Source organism: Lepisma saccharinum, unplaced genomic scaffold (assembly GCF_977018435.1).
Source record: "Lepisma saccharinum unplaced genomic scaffold, izLepSacc3.1 HAP1_SCAFFOLD_268, whole genome shotgun sequence".
Classification (NCBI taxonomy): domain Eukaryota; kingdom Metazoa; phylum Arthropoda; class Insecta; order Zygentoma; family Lepismatidae; genus Lepisma; species Lepisma saccharinum.
The window spans coordinates 178359-200876 of record NW_028143026.1 but is presented as its reverse complement, the minus strand read 5'-3'; the positions used below and the strand labels follow the sequence as shown (position 1 = coordinate 200876).

At 36.8% G+C, this 22518-nt stretch overlaps 1 pseudogene; it reads right to left on the bottom strand.

The window, feature by feature from the left end:
• Positions 1-14722: 14722 nt before the first annotated feature.
• Positions 14723-22186, bottom strand: LOC145982634 (testis-specific serine/threonine-protein kinase 3 pseudogene; annotated as a pseudogene).
• Positions 22187-22518: the final 332 nt, after the last annotated feature.

Here is a 22518-nt window from a genome sequence, read left to right as displayed (position 1 = left end):
GTTTTTATGTGTACAACACCTGGTTTATCTTGGCAAGCTATACTTTTAAATACTGGAGTTGAAATTGGTCTTCTCGAAGATACTGAACAGTTTACATTTGTTGAATCTGCTATACGTGGTTGTATAGTACAGTGTCCTTTAAGATATATCAAAGCAAACAATGAATATTTATCTGATTAAGATGCTAATAAAAAATCTAAATATATTCACTATATTGATATGAACAATTTATATGGGTATGTCATGACTCAATCACTACCAATTGGTAATTACGAATGACTCAGGAAGAACTTGAAGAGACGGAATTCTTAAATTGGTCTGAAGATTATTCTAAAGGTTGTCTATTGGAAGTTGAAGGGCTATACCCCCCATGGTGTCATGAGAGACACCACGGATTAGCTATGGCACCAGTGTCTCAAAAAGTTCCTGGTACAGAAGAAACGAAATTAATGTTAACATTCGAAAACAAATATCATTACGTGGTTCATTATCGACTGTTAAAATATTATTTCGTATCGTACCCAAGGTATTGGGTAAGAAGTATAAAGTCTTAGGATAGCAGGAAGCAGAGAAAGGAATGCAGAATAAGCAATTAGGCAAACGTGAGGTGAGTGTTGGGATTGTCAGGAGGTGTGATCAGTTGGCGAGAATACGAGAGAGAGTAAGGACTACGGATTGTGAGAGAGGAGCAAAGTGGGGAACGACTATTGGACGATGGTGTGTGACAAGAGACAAGTGATAGTTGAGAGGACAAGCTAGGAACAATCTCCATATATTTGTAAGGCAAGTAATATCCTTTCCTTAACCAATCCATATCGGTTCAGTCATGGAGAGTATAAAACCCATATCCAATCTAAGCTAATTTCTATCGCCATTCCCTTAAAAGGTAACCTCTTGCATTTATCACATTTAGGCCAAGCGAGTGATAACCATCTGAGAGATGAATGAGGAATAGCTACATCACCCAATTAAATCTAGAGGTTCTAGGTTCGATCCCAAACGCAGCATGGGAGTTGCGTTACGTGGTGGAGTCTGCTTAGGGCTTCTCATCCATTTGTTTGCAAATGCGATGAGAAAACACTGCAGTACGTGAAATACTGCGATTTTCATCTATTTCATCCCGAAATATGATGAAAATAATAGAGCCTTCTAGCTTTTCAAATTACGTACGTGCGATATGGCGCCGGAATTTTCACTTGTTAGCGCTTCACGTTGTGTTAATTATCAATTGTTACCAAAGATCAAGAAAAGAAAGCCAAAGGTAGGCCTAGCAATATGCTACGCGGTAAGGCGCAAATAAATAAGAGTAGAGTTTTAACTTGGTTATTCGGCTATTGGCTTGTGAAAAGATGAGAATTAACACTAGGATGTTGCATAAAGGTTGGTTAAATATTTTAAAGATGTGTTCGGTACTGTCGTCACTCTGTTACGCGATTGTTGAACCTAACTTATTAAATTTCCGGGAGAGTAAACAATTGAATTGCTGATAATGTCCTGTCAAAGCCACGGGGGATGAGAAAAGAAAACAAGCAACTTAGTGCTAATTTGAAGCTAATCAAGCATTCTTCCTGCGCATAGGCTAATCATAGAATCATGGCGCAATCTAGATTTATTCACCCCGACATTCTCGAAACTATCCAGTTTCAAGGTAACATTCACGAGGATGTATTAAAATTCATTGACAAATTTGAAAGTTTAGCTATTCTTAATGAGTGGAATGACTTAAAGAAAAGGCAATTGCTACCGGCATTTTTGGCTGATTCAGCATTGGAATGGTTCAATACTTGGAGTCGAACTCAGGAAGCACAGGATATAGATTTTGTAACTTTAAAAACTAAAATTGTGGAAGAATTTACGGAACCGGGGGACACTTTTCAATTAGAGGAACAAATCAGATTACGCTTCCATCAGGAAAATGAACCTGTTTCAAAATATGTGAGAGAAAAACAGTTATTGTTATTAAAATTAGATCCTGCCATGGACATTTGTGAGCAAATTAAGCAAATAAGCGGGGGTTTACAACCTAACTTTATGAAAGAAGTTTATAACAGGGAATATGATTCAGTGCATGAAATGTTACGAGACCTGAAACATGTTGAACAATTCAAATATCTTGTGCAAAAACGTAAAATTCTAGAAACTGAATGTGAGACAATGAAAGCTCTGTCATGTTCTGAATCGAGTCGAGCCTACATGCCGACTCAGCAAGCTATCACGTTGCAGCGCACGGTCAATGATCATGTTGACATAAGTTATTTTCAGGCTAATCGGGAGATCGAGGAAAGATTAAATGCACTACAACAAGACCTTGATCAATTACAGTCGAACGCGGGACTCCAGTCTCATGAGTCAGATTTAGTTTTGCAATTTCAGAATCTTGAGGCTAAAGTAAATGCACTTGCAGAACATCGGAAAAAACATTCATTCACTGAGTCATCATTCTCATATACAGTTAGAGAAAATGAACATAGAGATAGAAACAATAGAAGAACCTATTATCATAATAGTAATCATAGAGCTCAGAATAGAAATACTTGGCATAACAACCACAATAATAATCTCGACACACAGTCGCAAATCTCGCATAGGGGGCGATGGCGCAATGGCGGTAACCCTCGATTTCAGCGTTCGCATTTTTCATCTTCATCGCCGCGAACATTTTTGGAGCAACAACAGGGACGCGAAGATCCAAATAACCATACTAGTCAGGTTCTTAATGCAAATTCCTCTACTTTTCGTAATAACAGAAGCAATTTTAAACGAGTAAGACCTGCATATGACGGGGACCTAGGTGTAGGACCTTCGGGGAAAAGTCTAACGGTCTCTACTTTTCCTTCTGAAGATCTGATTTACATCAATGTGAAAGTAGATGGGGAAATTCGACAGTTTATCCTGGATAGTGGAAGTCAAATTTCGGTAACGGGAGATAAGAACATACCAGTCAATGCCAAGCGATTTAATATAAATACTGCGATTAGAGGGGTCACTAATAGTCAACTGACGGTTAAGGAAATTGTGTTACTACCATTTTCTATACATAACCAAACATTTGTTCATCCATTTAGAATCGTTAAGGATTTTAATCAAGTTACCATATTAGGAAATGATTTCTTGAAGGGACAAAAGGCTAAGTTAGATTTTGAGGAAAATAAGCTTACATTGCATAGATTTGGCACACCTCCTAGAAACCAAATTAAAAATGAGAATAAGAAAGCTTTTGACGTGTCAATCAAAGTTTCCCATTTGTTACAGCATGTTTTGCAACCAGAATTTGTAGCTGCTAAAAAGATAAAAGTGAAACCCAGGACACATTTGTGCATTCCATTGAAATTGGCTAATTCATATGACAAGGATAGGACACTCTTGGAACCGGACCTACAGTTTCAAGAGAAAACGGGATTGATGGTTGCCAGAGCAATTATTAATCCGGATTCGAATCTCATTTGGATCACAAATCCTTTAAATTATAATGTTACAATTAAGAAAGGCACTATTATCGGGAAAGCTGAAACATGGGATAGGCCAATCAGGAGTAACAATAATGATGAGAATAAGGATGAAATTGGTGAACAGGCACAGGTTTTTGCGACGGAAGAGTTAGGGAACGTCAGTGACGCACGGGCGGACCCTAGTCGGTTTGATGTGAATCCGAATTTAGAACCTCAGCAAAAGGAGCAACTTTTGGCTGTTTTAATGAAATATCCACATGTTTTTGCATGGTCAAAGGATGATATAGGTAGAGCCACGAATTATAAACATAGAATTCAACTAAAAGATGACACAGAATTTCACTTAAAATCCTACCCGATTCCAGTTCACCTTCGTGATGAAATTAAAGATCAGATTGAGACTTTATTAAAGCAAGGTGTTATTTCTCCTACAAAATCACCCTTTAACTCTCCAGTTATCCTTGTAAAGAAGGCAAAGGGGGGTTATAGATTATGCCAGGATTATCGCAGATTGAATGTTTCGTCTGTATTTGACGCTCTGGGTGTGAATAACATCAATGAAATATTATACAATATGGGGGGCAAGAAATACTACTGTACGGCGGACTTGAAGAGCGGATTCTTTAATATTCCTCTCACCGAGGACAGTAAGAAATATACAGCATTTACAATACCAGGAATGTCACAGTATCAAATGAACGTCGTGCCACAGGGCCACGTCAGTTCATCAAGTGCGATGACTCGTTGCATTCACCTTGCTTGCTCAAATTTGGATCCCAATCACTTTGCCCATTATGTGGACGATTTATTTTGCTTCGGAAATACCTTTGAAGAAATGCTCGTAACTCTGGAGAAAATGTTACAATGTTTACAGGCCGCGGGATTGAAACTTGCAATAGAAAAATGTCACTTCGGATACACTGAGATCATTGCTTTAGGACATAAAATTTCAAAATTTGGCTATCGGATCAATGACAAAATCATTGATTCTATCAAGAAATATAAGACACCGACAACTGTGAAACAAGTTCGCACATTTCTCGGATTAACATCCTATGTCAGGAAGTTTTTAAAATCATATTCCGAGATGGCACTTCCCTTGCAAAAATTGATAGGAAAAAAGAAGAAATTTCTCTGGGGGGAAGAACAGCAAACGGCATTTGATAGGTTGAAAGAAGCTTTACTTACAGCTCCTGTATTGATGGCATATGATCCATCCAAAGAAGTAAGGGTATATACGGATGCAAGCAGTAAGGCTATTGGCGCGGTGATTTTACAACCGAATGCGAACGGTGATTTTCAGCCTATTTCCTATTGCAGTAGAGTTTTAAAAGACCATGAAACTCGACTTTCAACCATCGAGCAAGAATTGTTGGCAATCATATACGCATTTAAGTCATTCAGATTCTTTTTACTTGGGAGACATTTCGAATTATTTACCGACAATCAAGCAATCACATTCATTCGCTCCTCAACGCAATTTTCAAACAAATTATTTAGATGGTACACGTTGATGGCCGAGTTCGATTTTACGCCAATTCACTGTAAAACTACACAAAATATGGCGGATGCTATCAGCAGGGAAACAGAACATGATCCAAAGGATGAAGACGAGGAGCTTCCAGAGCCACATACATTGTTATTGTTAGATGAGACAATTGATGTTGCTATACACCAACGAGAGGATTCTTTTTTTGGAAATATCATTAATATTTTGGAAGGAAAAGAAGACGAGGGGGGCAACAACCCACCCAGCCCCTCCCTGCAGAGGCAAGCTTGCTATTATATTATGGAAAATGGACTTCTTTACAGACAACATAAACTGGGGGCTACGACTAAAAAATTATTATGCATACCAAAGTCACTTCGCAACACTGTCATTGAGACATTGCATAGTTTACCAGCTGGAGGAGCGCATTATGGCTTCACTAAAACATACAAAAATGCGTTGGATAGGATTTACTTTCCATTCATGAAGAACCATATTCAGAAAATGGTCAAGGAGTGTGTAATTTGTCAGCAGAATAAGCGCATAAAAGGAGCGCCATATGGAGAACTTTTAACGTTCAACTCACAGAAACCATTCGATAGAATCGCTTTAGATTTTAGCGGACCGTATCCACCAAGTGGTTTGCTCCGCCATAAATATATACTAAGTGCAATCGATCATGGTACTCGATTTTTAATTGCTCAATCAGTAGCAGATACTTCAAGTGAGACAGCAGCTAACTTCCTTTTTGAAAATGTAATTTTACGCTTTGGATGTCCTTCTCATATAGATACAGATCGCGGTACTTCATTCACAGCTAGTTTATTTAAAGAACTATCGGAGAAATGTGGAATCCATCTGAAATTTGCTCCAGCAGCTAATCACAATTTAATTGGATTATTGGAACGATCACATGCTATTTTACAGGGACTTATGAAAAACTTCGTGAACTCAAAACACACAGATTGGCTTTTATACTTGCAATCGGCCGTGTGGTCGTACAATGTTAATTACCAGGAGAATTTGAAGAACAGTCCATTTTTTCTTCTTCATGGATTTACGCCTAGATTAGTCTGGGAGAGCGGACTACATTTAACGCCCAGTGTGAATGTAAACAACGAGATGAGATTCAAGATTCTCGAAAAAGCACGAGAAGCAGCTTATGAGTCTCTACAGAAACGCCACCGACAAGCAAAAAAGTACTACGATAAACGTCATCAGTCCATTGAATTTACGCCAGGAGAATTGGTTCTAGTATACGATGGTAGTCATCGTGTACACACCGCTAAATGCTTTTCGGGAGTATATAAAGGACCTTGTAAAATTATAGCAAAAGAAAATCCCAATGTTTACAAAGTGGAATATAAGACAAAACGGGGACAGACAGTCGTAGACTCAATTTCGGTCCAGAGATTGAAGAAATACTATGCTTCGGAACACGGTAGCGGCGATGAGAATGTAAATGGTGATGATGAGAATGAAGAACAGGAACAGTCAGGAGTGAATGAGTGGGAACATACCTTTTACCCTGTACGTAACTTCCTTTTCAGTACTCTGATGCACTAAATAAATTTTACATCTTGCAAATATTTTTTTTTAAACTAACAAACACTAAAATTATGTGAAATATTATTGTTTAGCCCTTAATAATTGCACGGAAGTGTAAAACTAGTTATTACCACACTAAAATCATTAGTTATAACACGTAGACATCGAGGTTTCATAATAATGAACAACAAGTACAGTAACGCGCAAAAATAATAATAATTAATATTATTGTATTCACGGATAGTGAACAAAGGGAATGGTGATGAATATAAATTGCGCGCAAGGAATTTTCCTCAGATTTCTGTAGGCCTGCAGAGAACTGATGGAAATAATATTTTGTGAACTACAAAAGATAAATAGTGTAAGTCGATAATAGACTTTAGTATTTTTTAATGAATAAAATGTGTTAAACACATTCGGTAAGGAAAAATGAGAATTAAAATTCTCTATGATTTAGCGTGGTTAGTCAAAATAGGGTTTAAACAAGTACACATTTTAATATTTCAATTGTTAAATTTAAGTTAATTACATTTATAATTTTAATAACTAAATAAATGACAGAAATATGAGATTATCAGTTTTATAAGTTTTAAATAACGTTAAATAAAGAGAACAGTTATAATAAGAGCTGACTAGGCATACAGCCAGTAAATTATTCAATTAAACGAGCTACAGATCAATAATAACTAAATAAGAGCGATAATAAGAATTATAATATAGATAATTATAATAACGAAGAGAATAGTGAACATATTGAGTTCTTTGATATTTATAATAAAATGTATCACATGGAAATAATATAAATATTAAGATTACCTTTATAATTATACGCATTTTACATTGAGATTTAATTATTTTGTATATTTTTCTTACATAACTTTACATAAAAGCTAGATTTGAAATCTAATATGAAGAGTAATAAGTCAATTAAGAGTATAGAAGAAATAAGTAGTATTTTACACATACAGTTACGATCATAAGTTATCAGCAGCCACTTGTCACATTTTATTAACAATTTAACGACATAGTCGTGAGATGAATTACGACAGTTTTGAAGAAGTAAAATATCTTTTATTACACATGTACATTACATTGATCCATCTAATTTGGGATACTTCATTCCAAATACGACTTAATTAGTTTATTGAATGTTATAATCAAGTTACTTAGAGTACTTCCTAATTATTTTTTTTTCCGCATGGTAGAAATTTCCCATCTTATAAAATTCCCACTTAAAATTTCCCTCACATGTATTTTATACTTCTCGAAGCGATATCCAAAGTCAATTTCAACTGCCTTCATGGTAAAATGTCTTTCGTCAGCAAAAGGATAAAGTTCAACTTGGATGCACCGAGAAAATTCCTTCCTCTTTAAGCAATGGGGAAACTGGAGTGACATTCAGGAAGACAGAACAACTCAAGAAATATGCAAGTGAGGCATTCTATTCGTTTCTTCCGGCAACGATATCTATTTACATCGACAGAAGCAAAATTCTCTCTTAACATGAAGTAACCAATACGTTGCAAATTAAACAGCAGATATCTTACATTCCACATTAGCCGGGGAACTGAATAAACTGCGACAGAGCATTCTTTCAAGTCAGGTTATCAGATCGAAAGATACAAGGGAACATGGAATTTTATGTCTGTTCAGAACGTTATTTCTTTGTGAGACAACATTTGGAATCTACATTGGAATTAACTTTTCATTTTTATATCATTTAATGTTAGGTGCATATGCATATAGTTACAGACTACCAATTGTCAACTTTCATTTTTTTTCTCCTTATTTTTTTGTATACACAATTGTATATTATTTTCGTTAAATATTCTTAGGCTGATTGCAATATCATTAAGGGAGAAAGAGTCTATAATGGACAACGAAATTTCGGATTTTTAGAATATTATTTTACGTATTCCAATTGTCATGGACACTATCACCAAGTTGTGTATTTTACAATTAATCTCTATTAATGACGATATTTTATCAATATTATACAAACAGAAGGACGATTGATCAACACATTATTTTTTAGTAATATTTAAAGTATTTTATTCAATTCAATGATTATTTATAAATATTTTCAGTTAATTTAAGTATTCATATATTTTCAGAAATCAATTATACGTAATTTAAATTTTGCAGTAGTCTACAGTATACACTCATAAAATCTTTAAGAGTATTTACAGCATTACATTCAATTCATATGTAAAGTTCAATTTGTTTTTAGTAATTATTAGTAGTTATATTTATTTATTTTCTCTTCTCCAGATTGTAATTATATTTGGTGTGTAAAGGATGGCATTAATCAGAATTTGGGTAATTTATAGTAAGAGTAAATGTTATGACTGAATCGGTACTCCTTTTCAAATTCCATTTCCTCAAATATAACAACCCTCAACTACAAGATTTTTCATACTTGTAATATTTACAAGTACTACTTTCTTAAAATAAGGGTGACTTAGAGGCGCCCTTGTCTCAACAAAACCTCTACACATACCGACATATTAAGTTCTCTCACACACACAACATTACACTAACGATCAGGAGGAAATGCCTGTTCGGTATATGATGCAAATTTCCTTTCCAAAACCTACCTGAATTGCCTCACAGATAATTCAAATTTTAACGGTGAAATGAACATTTTAATAATATTATGAAACCATGTTAACAGTCCTCAGTTCAACTTTTTCACAGATGTCGACGTCTAGAGATGGTCACCAGCTAAAACCTTGGAGAAATAAGAAATCAACACGAATTACACCTGAAGGACGCAGAGGAATTATTTGTCCTACGATTTTTTTTGAGAATTTCTCAAGATTTTTATTTCTGAGATTTTTCTTTTATTTTTTCGACACGTGGAAACAGGAATTACAATTAGACCTTTCATCAATTTTAATTACGCAGTTCAGCGAAATCAGTTGATAAGCACCAAATCGTTTAACACGGATCTCCTTCATTCTATTTTAATTAACTCCTACTGAAGTCAAGTAGTAGCGAGGCTAATCTTCAACGCTGATAATACATACATGGATTTGAAGGAATATTTACATACAACTAAATACTTCACATTCACAATTAGACGATATGCAGTTCTCTACTGTACGTTTTTCTTCAATGACAATATTTGTAGCTGCAAAGTTAATACATCAAAGTGAAAAACATTTTTCACGGCCAGAAGGAACTCATATATACGTGGTTTGGTTCAAGAAGAAACTTCATTGCTATACGCAGAGACTATTAAGTGATGATAACAAGAGTAAAATTATGGTATTTTACTTGAACTCTTTGTGAGAATCAGGATAACTCAAGAATTATTTTATGGACAAATGTTAGTGCTGTGATTTTATCTATCGAACACTATTATATTTTTATTTTCAAATACATAAATTCATGTACATATATTATTACTCAAGGACAGTTACTGATACGGTGTATATAATTTCATTAACTTCAAGTTTTTTAATTAAATATTTACTGTGATAATTGACATATATTATAAATAAAAACGACAGCGATATTTACATGATACACTAAAGTAAGAGACGGTGAAATTTACATCGATAATATGACATATGTGTGCCAGTGTCACTCGGATGAGTATCACAAACTTTGCCGATTTTGTAAATAATTAACTTCAAAATATTTAATAGTGTTGTGCAGTGTCAGTGTTTACAGGATTGATGACATATTACCTCATTAGTGTGTTACTGTGCCACACACCTTTTAATTAGGTCAATACGGATGGAACAATAACCTTATAATTGTGTTACGTGTTGTGTGTTTACATATTTTATGCATAGACAATCATAACGTCAACGTGTGTGACGTAAAACTCTCAATCATTGCATACATGAGTCAGGATAACAAACTCACATGTCAGTGTTCACCTTTCATACGCTGACAAGTATTGTTTATTTATTTTGTTTATTTATTGTTTATTTTTCTCCATTCCTTTTCCTTTTTTCAAGAACAATATTACTCAAATTTCACATTTTCGGTTATGGTATGTTAATTCAAAAATTTTGGGACTATATTTTGTAATAATAAAAAAAAATCTCTCCATAGAAAGGATCGATATGGAATACAGCTTTAAATTTGTCATCTTTAGGTGAAAATCAAAAGATTTTCATTAGGGGGTAGAGGAGCGTATCGTACCCAAGGTATTGGGTAAGAAGTATAAAGTCTTAGGATAGCAGGAAGCAGAGAAAGGAATGCAGAATAAGCAATTAGGCAAACGTGAGGTGAGTGTTGGGATTGTCAGGAGGTGTGATCAGTTGGCGAGAATACGAGAGAGAGTAAGGACTACGGATTGTGAGAGAGGAGCAAAGTGGGGAACGACTATTGGACGATGGTGTGTGACAAGAGACAAGTGATAGTTGAGAGGACAAGCTAGGAACAATCTCCATATATTTGTAAGGCAAGTAATATCCTTTCCTTAACCAATCCATATCGGTTCAGTCATGGAGAGTATAAAACCCATATCCAATCTAAGCTAATTTCTATCGCCATTCCCTTAAAAGGTAACCTCTTGCATTTATCACATTTAGGCCAAGCGAGTGATAACCATCTGAGAGATGAATGAGGAATAGCTACATCACCCAATTAAATCTAGAGGTTCTAGGTTCGATCCCAAACGCAGCATGGGAGTTGCGTTACGATTTGAAGCAAGGTATGATATTAACAAAAATCCATAAAGGTTTAAAATTTAGTCAAACAAAATGGTTAGCTCAATATATTGTGAAAAATACAAACAATCGAATAGAAACAAATTCTAAAGTTTTGAAAGATCTTTATAAATTAATAAATAATGCCATATATGTAAAATTTTTAGAGAACAAAAAAAAATCGATTGAGGTGTAGTTTGGTGACCAATTGGAAAAAACTTTTGAACCTTATTGCTGATCCTACATACAAAGGTTTTAGAGAAATTACTGAAAATATGACTTTCATTGAAAGAAGTAACACCGATGTAGTGTGTGATGTGCCAATAGCTGTGGGTGTTACAATTCTTGAATTATCTAAATTAGAAATGTATAAATTTCATTATGATGTGATGCAAGCTAGATACGAAAACATAAAAGTAGCATACATGGATACTGATAGTTTTATATATGAAATAGAAACAGAGGATTTGTTGTACAAAGATTTACTATATATGAATGAACATTTTGATTTTAGTAACTATCCAAAAGATTGTCCATTATACCTAAATCTTTCGGAGTGGGCTCGAGCCCCCTAAGCCCCTCTCTGGATACGTGCCTGGCTTCCCCGATGACGTAGTGGTAACGTAGTCGCCTTGTAATCAAGGAGCCTCAGTTTCGATACTCGCTGGATGAACATAGTGTTTAAGATCCCACTTTAAACTCTAGGTCCAGTACCAATTATCCAATCTGTTCATAAAGTGGACTTAAAACTAAAGAAGCTTAAGCACTTATTTTCGTTGACAATTTTTCTTCAATTGTGAAGTTACAATACATTTAATAAAATGTATTGCTGTGTGTTAGAAATGTTATTCTAAAATGATATATTACCAACAAAAAAAAGTTACGTAATTTGCAATCAATACTTACCAATTCGAACTTAAAGTATGCTTCAATATACCAGCAAAATACCGATCTTTGTCTTCGACAAAATAAAAGTTTGTCAGAGGAAGTGAAAAGAAATAGCCTAACCAAATTATTAAGGTTTTGGATTTGATTTATAGAGATTTCTTATTATAATTTACCACTTTTTTAATACTATTAATTAATGGATGGAACTTAATAGTAAGTAACTTTATGAAGCAACAGTCCTTTAAAACACATGTAATTTTTATAAATGCACTGATGTAAATATAATTGTGATTTAAAATGTTGAAACTTAAAAGTTTCTCGAACAAACTTCGGAAAATATTGACAGTATTAGCTGCTGATATTGACAAATGTACTCTTTTTACGCACATACATTACAATACTAGCGAACAAACTTTTTAACGAAACAAGTCTTCGAAAAGTGCAAGAGGACAATGATTATAGCGTAAGCTGCAGAGAGGAGTTCATTACGCACTTACTTTGGATTAGGTATTACCAGTGCTTTGTTTTATGGTGGTACGCAACGATACTCCGTACCAGCACGTTTTTATAGGTGCGCGTGTGTATAACTCATGTACTATAAAATTTGACTTTGTTTGACATTTCTGTATTTAAAAAAAGCAATTCAGACATTATTTTTTAAACAGGAAGATAACTGCACAAAGTATATTTTATTTCAAAACAATTTATTTGTTCAAAACAATTTTACAAGTTTTACAAAAAATATCATTGTTTCCAACTGGCTGACAATTTCTGTACTTACTTATTTATTTGATTTCTCAGTAATTGACATTGTATATTTAATTTATTTGAATTACATTGAGCTCATACCTTTTTTATACAGCAATAGCGAAGCATCAATATAGACAGGGAAGGCTTATATGAAAGAAGGACAAATATATTTATGTTTTCGTTGCGTAAACCTATTTGGAGAAACGGGTGAAAGTCAATCCTGAGTCCCGATGTGAAGACACTTTCCGCTTATCGTACTTCTTTCCCCGACATAGGAACAAGGTGGACCGCACCAATCTGGGCACCCTGCTGTCTTCCGTTGCAGGACTGCTGGTTCCAGTAGGACGTTTGTGGCTCCGAAAAGAAGACGGAATTTTTTGAGATGAAGATAGATGGAACATACGAAACAAACTTGTTTTGAATTTGTGTCAAGAAAGTTTCACAACTAGAATAATCTCAAAATGGCCTATCAGGCTATGATGTACAGTCACAAGCCGATATCCTTTGTTGATTTTTTTTTACTACGAATTAAATGTGGTGGGGACAGGGGAGGGAGGGGGTGTACTTTGGAAGAACCATGGTTACAAGCCTACCGTCACTATCTCGCTTGTTGTTTTTCTTCGACCCTTTCATGCGGATCCTAAGGTAATAGTTTCAAGGGTTACAGTGTAGGTAGGTTTACTTTCTCTGGAGTTTTATCTCTCAGTCTTCCATCAATATTAGAAGGGAGACGTGCTTCAAATCGAATAAAAGTTTGAAGTAAAACGTCTATGAGTAGAGACCTGAAAATTTTGCGTATGAAATATGAAAAATCGAGCATAAAATTATAAGAGTCGCGACCAAAACTGGTGGACATAACCTGTGAATTTTTTATTAATATCGTCTAATATGAATCGCAATCGTTTCCATCCAAATACGTGAAGTTTAATGTCGCATCCAAATGGAGGCAAGGAAAAGACAGAGATAGACACATTTTTTATACATGTACTGTTGAAGTAGAAAAATATATCATTCCTACACATAATTACTTTGTCAAATGTTCATTAAAACCTGCTTACAGAACAAGACCATTAAATTCATAGTGTGCTACGTCTATACCTTTCACGTAGGAGTGATGATTAAACTGAATCAGAAAGAAAGTTTAGTCGTAGCAAGTTCTGTGAACATTTTAATCGATGTTATTATCTTTAAGATTGGCAACAATTTGGACAAATTAATAATTTAAGCTACAATTCTCATATTTGTTTGAACAATTATAATTTCATTTTTTTTTCATTGTCCCCAATTTGTTTTAATCCCACGCTCTGAGTTGTGGGTGAATCTTAGATACCAAATATTTGAGCATCAAATATGAAGTTAAGAACACCTAAAATATGAAAGCGTAATGCATTAATCGAGAAGTTCATGACTTTTCTTACAATCATACACTAATTTCAACTGCTCAGGCAAATAAGCGATGTGTACTATGAATTGTACGAAATATACTTCATAAAACAATCCTTTATTTTAATTTTAATTAATAGGTGTTATACCAAATTCTGAACAAATTCAGAAAGAATGTTTAATACTATAGAAATCTAAATAATGTAATATATTATATTTAATTCAGGCCTGAATATACTTTCAATTCGGCCGTGCACTGCTAACCCCATTGGCCTTAATAATAATATTTGAATTAGAGGGAAAATGTGCTATTGTTCTTTAAACTTAATCATTTATATGTAGAACCAAAATAAAGTCATACGCTACATAAATAGGAAGTTCCAAAACATACATGAATACTCTCAAGATTACAAACATACTATGTCATGCTGCTTGCTTCATATTAATTGTTTAATTAAATATACTACCTTCATACATAATATTGCAGTGGGTCTATAGATCATATGAGACGTATTTAATGCCAATCAGTATAAGCAGGAGGAGAGAACTCAGTCACTAGGTCTTTTATCTGGAGTTGGAGATGGCAGCTCCTGACTGTCTGATACCTCACTGTCGCATTCTTTATGTTGCTCTTCTTCGTTCACAAGTTCATGCTTTGTTACACTTGTGGACCATACTGGGGGTTGACGCTTCAACCATTCGTGTTTTGCAATTTCATCTATGGTTGGTCTTTTCAGGAAATCTGGTTCAAGAAGCTGTTTCACCAGAGACTTTACAGCAGATGATAAAATCTCTTCAACTCCAGGGACGAATTGCCAAATGCGATTTAACTTCATTCTCTGGAGCAATACAGGGTTTTCATTTTTGAATGGGTACTGCCCGTTGAGCATTATGTAGAGAATTATACCCAATGACCAAATGTCACTTGCTTTTGGATCGTACGGAAATTGCTGATCAAGTTCTGGTGAACTATAACATGGAGTTCCACAATATGTTTTGCTCATCACTCTTTTACCGTTATCGCCCTGACAGAAACGAGCAAAACCAAAATCAGTAATTTTGAGATCATAATGCTTTGAGATCAATATATTTGAGCACTTTAAGTCCCTGTGCGCAATATTTTTACCGTGCAGATATTGGAGAGCATCTACTATTTGCCTAAACCAGGATTTGCACCTATTTTCCTCCACTTTTCCATTATTAATGATGTACTCTTGCAGATCTCCATTTTCTTCATAGTCCATGAAAATATAAACTCGAGAGTCCTCATCTGAAACCCTGTGCAGATTTACGATGTGAGGATGATCAAGTCTTGACAAAATTTCCAATTCCCTGGGTACGAATTTGGTTCGGTAGTTTGCATCTATATGTGATTTGTTGATTACTTTGCATGCAAGAGGCCGTTCCTTAAAGGTAACGGGATCTACGTATCTCGCCAAGTGAACTGTCGAATAAGATCCATATCCAATCTTCTTCCCAATGAAATAGGTAGGCTTATTATCGGGTACTTTCTTTGTTATTTCTTCTATTCCCGCCATGACAACTGTCTGTCACGTTCAGAGTCTGCAAAAAATATGAATTATATCAAGCAAAGGAAATTAAAGTCAGAGAAGCAACACATTAATTAAATTCGATAAATTTGATTCGTCCATGGACTTATGATAAAAATAGGTAATATGCAAAACATGAAACACCTCTCTGTAAAACATAAGTTTTTGATAGTGTCTCGGTTAAGTCTTGAATTTTAAATGCCAGTCTCACATCGTCTCATTCTCGTCTTGGTCTCGTCTCGAGTCTTGAATTATATACGAGGCAGAGTCAAAAAGTCACCTTAATAAAGCAATAATAATAATAATAAAAAAACTAAACTAAACGCCATGTTCAACAGCCCTCTAAGCGCCACGGTCAGCGTATCCAGTGGCGTGCCCAAGGGGGGTTGGTGGGGGTTATAACCCGTCCTTTGGCCCAGTATTCCTAAAAAAAAGAACATCAAACGTTGGAAAAGTTGGCGAAATGAGAGCCGACTACCAGCAAAGTGTACATAACCCCTCCCTTTCAAAAATCCTGGGCACACCACTGAGCGTATCGAGTCCCATCGCCGCTGTTTTCTGGTTTACGAGACCAGAGTCCGCTACTTCATTTTCTCAAGTAGCTACCCAATTGTCCTCACGACGCTGGGTCAACCCCGAAATTTTGTGGGCTCCTATCGGGATTCGAACCCGTGTCAGTTTGCTGATCGCAGTAAACTGATTGCAGTACTAGTGGTACTAGTTAGTTCACTTGATCTGTAAACTAGAAAAGGGCCTCCCGATGGCGCAGTGGTAGCGTCGTCGCCTTGTAATCAAGGAGTCCCTGGTTCGATACCCGGTGGAGGCACATAGTGCTTCGGATCTCACTTTAAACTGTAGGTCCAGTCCTGATTAGCCTTACTGTGCATAAAGTGGACTTAAAACACCAAATCAATCAATCAATCAATGTAATCTGGAAAAACTTTACTTAAGAGCGTAAAAACTATTTGAAATGAGTTGAAATAAGATAAAGTTTAATTTAAGGTAATTCTATCTGCAGGCTAATGCCACTTTGTATGGGAGACAAACAGTTCTAAAGAAGTAACCTATTTGAAGATAAGATATAAATCTGTTCCAGAAGAAACTTCAACTGACCTTCACTTTCCAATTTTTCAAATGGATTTTTTCAGAATCTAAATACTTCCACTGCCGCGGTGGTCTAGTTGGTAGAGCGGGGGAGACTTGGGTTCGATTCCCGAGTTGGTTGATCCCCGAAAAAAGCAGCTCCTAGGTTCACCCAGCCTCAAATCAATTGCAACCTTGGGGTTAAAGGCGTGGTGCTGATCACATCACCTCCAAAATGGCCGAGATCAAGAATGTGTGGATTTTACCCCCACATCCCCTACAAGGGGCCTTCATGGCACGGTGCTATGTGCAAGGGGAACTTAAAAGAAATACTTCCACTATAAAGTATTAGTTGCTCTATTGGAAACTGTACGGTATTTTCTTTTTTAACAAAATTGCAATTTTTGTACAAGAAGTTTTAATAAGTAAATTTTTAACTTCGGAACACGTAAAGTAATAAAACATGGTCTGAGGTTATTTTAACAGATAAAAGAGCAGGAAATCACAGGGAAATTATAAAAGATAGAAAACTATTATATCAAGCCGTTAAAGTGTTCATCGCTCAAAGCTGAACAATTAAATATACACCTCTGATTAATTTTGTCAAATTTAGGAATATGGTTGTTTGAATGTTCATTTGCACAATTATGGCGACATGAAAAATTAAGTGACTGTTCCGCAGTTTTTAAAGCACCGGAAGGCTACGCGATTTCTCTCTTTGATCCAGAGACGATTGGCGCATCACACGCAACAAGGACGATAGAGTCCAAGGATTCCTGTAACCTCACTTAAACTACAGGAAATAACTAACTATATTATAACAACTTGGACCACCAGGTAAATCAACGCTAGGTAAACACTACCTCCCACAGTGTTACGAAGAAACCATGGAAACAAATAGATTTGTGTGTGAACATGGAAAAGTGTGGGCCTGTCAGTCATTTTGAATGAATATAGTTTTTACTTTTAACCACATACAAACTTCCGCTGTTTTTAGAACATTTTAAAATTTCTTAGCACCTAATAATCCGCTCTCTAGTTATTAAAGAAAAATTTTCCACTTGAGGTAAACATCCTGGTAAACGAAATCTATACTCCTGTGAGGCATTCAGACACTCTACCGATTTCATTACCAACTAAAGATGTTTAATATGGCGATAACTCCCCTTCCGTAAAGGAAGCTAGCTCGTAATATCATACCGAATATCCGTTCATTATCTTCCGAAAATTCAATACGGTGACGGTATAGGTACTTTCAGTTTGCCTCAACTTGGTTATTTCAGTATGTTCACTCATATCAATATGAGCAAACTACCACCCTATTCAAGTGAAATAAAGAAGTACAATATGGCGACCCTACTTCTGGTTTTCCTAAACATTCCTCATTTTGCCATCTTTTCCTGCTATTGACATTTTTTCCCGCATTTTTTAAAGAGAATATTGAGCCTAACCAGGGATCAGGACCCTCACCAACCTCTCCTTGGGCACGCCACTGGACACTCGGAAGAATCTTGATGACTCCAGAGAAACCCTGCCTTGGCTGTAAACATGGGGATGGGGACTGAGAAAAAAAGCCTGTTATGACCCAGACCTTCCAGAGTGGGGGAAAGTAGAGGTCGTAGGATCTTGTAGTAGAGTATGCCTGTTCGTAAGAGTTCGGCTGTTCTCGTCACTAGTAGAGACCATAGAGATTCGCACTATTCTGCGATGAGCTAAGGCTTTTAACACCATTGCCTTCAATAGGAAACTTGGCGGGAGGGTTCGGCGCGAGGGATAGTACTAGACCCTCATTTCGATGCGCTAAACTTTAGCGAATCTCTTGCGTATTTCAAGCTGTTTCATGCTTTCGCTTGGCTTAATTCGCACAAATATGCGAATATTCTGACTTATTTTTTACTTCTTCTCTAGAATATTTAAAATGCAATAATTTAAATATTTTGCTTGGTTGGTCATCGCCGCATCTCCCGTTATGAGGTTTATTGAATGGGCTCCCGCGTAGCCAAGTGAAATCAGCACCAGTGGCGGAGTGGTTATCACATCGCGCTACGGTGCCAGGGGTCCCGAGTTCGAATCCAGGCTCGGACATGGATGTTTGTGACTGTCTGTCCTGAATAGAGATTTGAGTGAAGAGTTAATAACCTTCAAGAGCTGTTGCGTCACGTAGTTTAGTTTTTTTTAGTTTTTTTAGTTTTTTTAGGTTATTTTGCATAGCATTTCTGCCAAGATTGTCTAATCGTGACGATGAGAATGAGGAAGATATGAAATTATTAAAGCAACACACTCACAAAGAACACCTATGCCCAGGCTGGGATTTGGACCCGTAACCCCTGGCGTCGCGTACCGCTCTGTGCTAACTACTACACTATGGCGGTCGGCGAAATGCTGTTGGAGTATTAGATATGACCACCAATTCTATGGTAATATTACAGATAGAACTAAACGTACAATTGAATAGTTGCAACATTATTGTACAAAGTAACGGAAAGAGAATCAACTCACCGATACACCTCCCCCCCTCGTCCCGACAGCCAACCACACAGTCATTTACAGAGAAAAGCTGCTATATGCCGTACAGCTTAGTGCGTATTGTTTACATTTAATTCTCAGAAGTCTGCTAATAGTTCCAAGTTCCCCAAATTAATAGTTTAATTTAATTTTCTTACACCTGCACATTGAACAGTCACGATAATTGCATGTTTAGAAAATAATATATTTATGCATCATTATGATGATGGCCGTGGTGGCTCAGTCGGTAACGCGTCTGACTACCATGCTAAAGGTCCCGGGTTCGATCCCCGGCCGGTTCAAATCCGGGAATTTTTGTAACATTGGAAGCGGCACCGGCGCCCACCCAGCGTCAAATGACATGGTTACCTGGGGGAAATCCTGGGGGGGTAAAGGCGGTCAGGGGCGTGATGCTGATCACATCACCCCCACTCACGACCGGATCAAGAAAGTGTGTGGCGTTACCCCCACACCCCCTATACGCCTTCATGGCGTGGTGCTAAGCACAGGGGAGCATTTTACCTTTATTAAATTATGTGTATTAGCAATTATTATTGCAACAAAGAACTCTAAATGCGAGTTAACAAAAAAAGAAGAGATATTTGCATTTGGTAGCAATGTCTGTCAGTAGCGGTGATTGGATTGGGTGCCAAACCTGGGGGGCAAAGACACTTTATTTCCTCTTGGTAGAAAAGTTTGAATTTTTTAGGTCCACATTTATGCACAGGTAGGCTAATCGAGACTGGACCTACAGTTTAAAGCGGGTTCCAAACCACTATGTGCCTCCAATGGATCTTGGTTGAAAAAAGTATGGGGGAAACTCGCCCCCTACGCACCCCTAATCGCCACCACTGCTGGTAGCTTTGCATCAATGGCTATTAAACTACAACTACCCAATATTGCAGAATACAAACTTCTGGAGCCTGCCTCTCTACACAACAGCCGGCCCCCGTGGCGGAGTTGATCGCACATCGTACTACGACGCCAGGGGCATGGATGTTTGTGAGTGTTCATTCATCAAGTTCATCATATCATCACTCATCCCCATCTTCGGAAAATAGCCAAAAGTAGCACAAAAAGCGAAGTAAAATAAAGCAAATCAATCAATCTCTACACAACAAACACATTCGTTTATGCAAGGGCAAATAGTGTTGCCCACGAGACGAGACTTTGGCCTGTCTCGTCTCGTGGAGTCTCGTGGAAATGCTGTCTCGTCTCGAAAATATTCGTTTGTCTTATGGCACATGGTCAATCTCGTCTCGTCTCGAATTTTTAAAAGCCTGTCCCGTCTCGTCCCGTGGGCAACACTAAGGGCAAAATTGAAATTTTTACAAATGTGTTATTTTCGTGGCTTCTTATAGATTCACATTTAAATACTGCATGGCTCGGGAGGGCGGGCATAGCCTCCGTGGCCACTTCCTTGGGTACGGGCCTGTTTTCAGATGGGATACCTAACTATATTGAAGAGCATTTCAGAACACTAGGCAGTAGGAAAATACGTTTGAAAGCACCAAAAATTTTACTGAAACCATAGGCGTGCGCACGGGGGGAAGGGCAAGGAGAGGTATAATTGCTCCCCCCCCCCCCAATAATGGACGTCCGCAAATTTTTCCCACGGAAGGACAAGCAAGGTATTTTTCCATGGGGCATATTACCCCGATTGTAGTGTTAACCCCTCAATAAACACCACTTCAATTTGAAATTATCGCATGCCCATTATGATAATTAATGTAAATTACTATGACTGAAATATATACCTTTAGGTTGACATTCGATTTCTAAGGGAGAGGTGTGCCATCCTTGCGACCCCATCGAGACGTACATGCCCTATATTATTATACTTTCATCTAGAAATTTAGTGTAGAGGAATCTTATCACTGTTATTAAACGATAATATACTCTTTAAAAAAATTAAGCATTTTCAAGCCGATGAAGGGGGAATACGGTGCAGTGGCGCAACCAGGGGTATTCTCCCTAACCTTGGACGGAAATAAATTCCAGGGGGGGAGGCAAACATTGAAGTAAAGGAAAGAAAGATTAGTAGAATCTAAGAGTAGCACGACAAAAGGATACCCAAGAAGGAATTCGTTTTCACGTCTTTCTTGCATTATTTTTTCCAGACGGCCAAGAACACTTGCAGGGGGCACAGAGGGGCAATTGTGCCCCTCGATTTCAAATTTTAAACAAATAAAAATATATTTCGTACAATTTTCTTGCTCGCTTCGCTCGCTTTCTCTACTTTTCTCACAGTCTCGTCAAGTTCAGACCCAGGGGACAGCAGGAGTTGGCCATGTACGCCGAACGATCAAATGAAAAAAATGTAAAAGAGAATGCCATGGCGCCCCGTTAAATTTATTGTTTTCAGTTTGCAAAAATTTGGATCTAAAAATGTTCTTCATGTCTTCGCTCACAATTTAATTTTTCTCTGTAATGCATTGTAAAAGAGAGAACTACTGTAAAACTAACTTAGCAACAGGCTAAGACGTAATAGTAATACACCCCCCATTTAATGCTCAATCCCCTCTAACTAAAATTCCTGCCATAATCTGATATTCAAGGGTTGGTTATTGCCCCCCCCCCCCAACGTTTAATTCTCAATCACCCACCAGAATTCACGTGTCAATCTAAGGCCTAATATGTAAGAGTAAGATATCGATCCTCCAATAATAAATATTACCCGTTACAATTACCTTGGCAGTCTAGAAATGGTTATTTCTATAACAGCAATGTTTAATTGATAACGTAATTCAACTTGTGTCCATTGCTCTACTGTTCACTCGGTCATATCTCCATCACAAAAAATTCTCCTCCAAAAGATGCGTCCACAAATCTGTCTGTGGACACCCCTGCCCATAAATACTTCCTTTTCTCCATCTAATGGATTAATTATGGCGCACATAAGATGTAAACGTTTTTACATATATTTTAGAAAATATACAGAGTGTTTCTAAAGTTCGTTTCCAACGTGTAGGAAGTGATTCTACAAGTGAAAATAAGCACAGAAGTTCGTATGACAAAATGCCGAAAACGGCACCGATTCGGATTTATTGAAGTGGGAAAAAGTGCGAAAATTATGTTTACAAGTAGTGTTGGCCACGAGACGAGATTTTGGCCTGTCTCGTCTCGTGGAGTCTCGTGGAAAGGCTGTCTCGTCTCGAAAATATTCGTTTGTCTTATGACACATGGTCAATCTCGTCTCGTCTCGA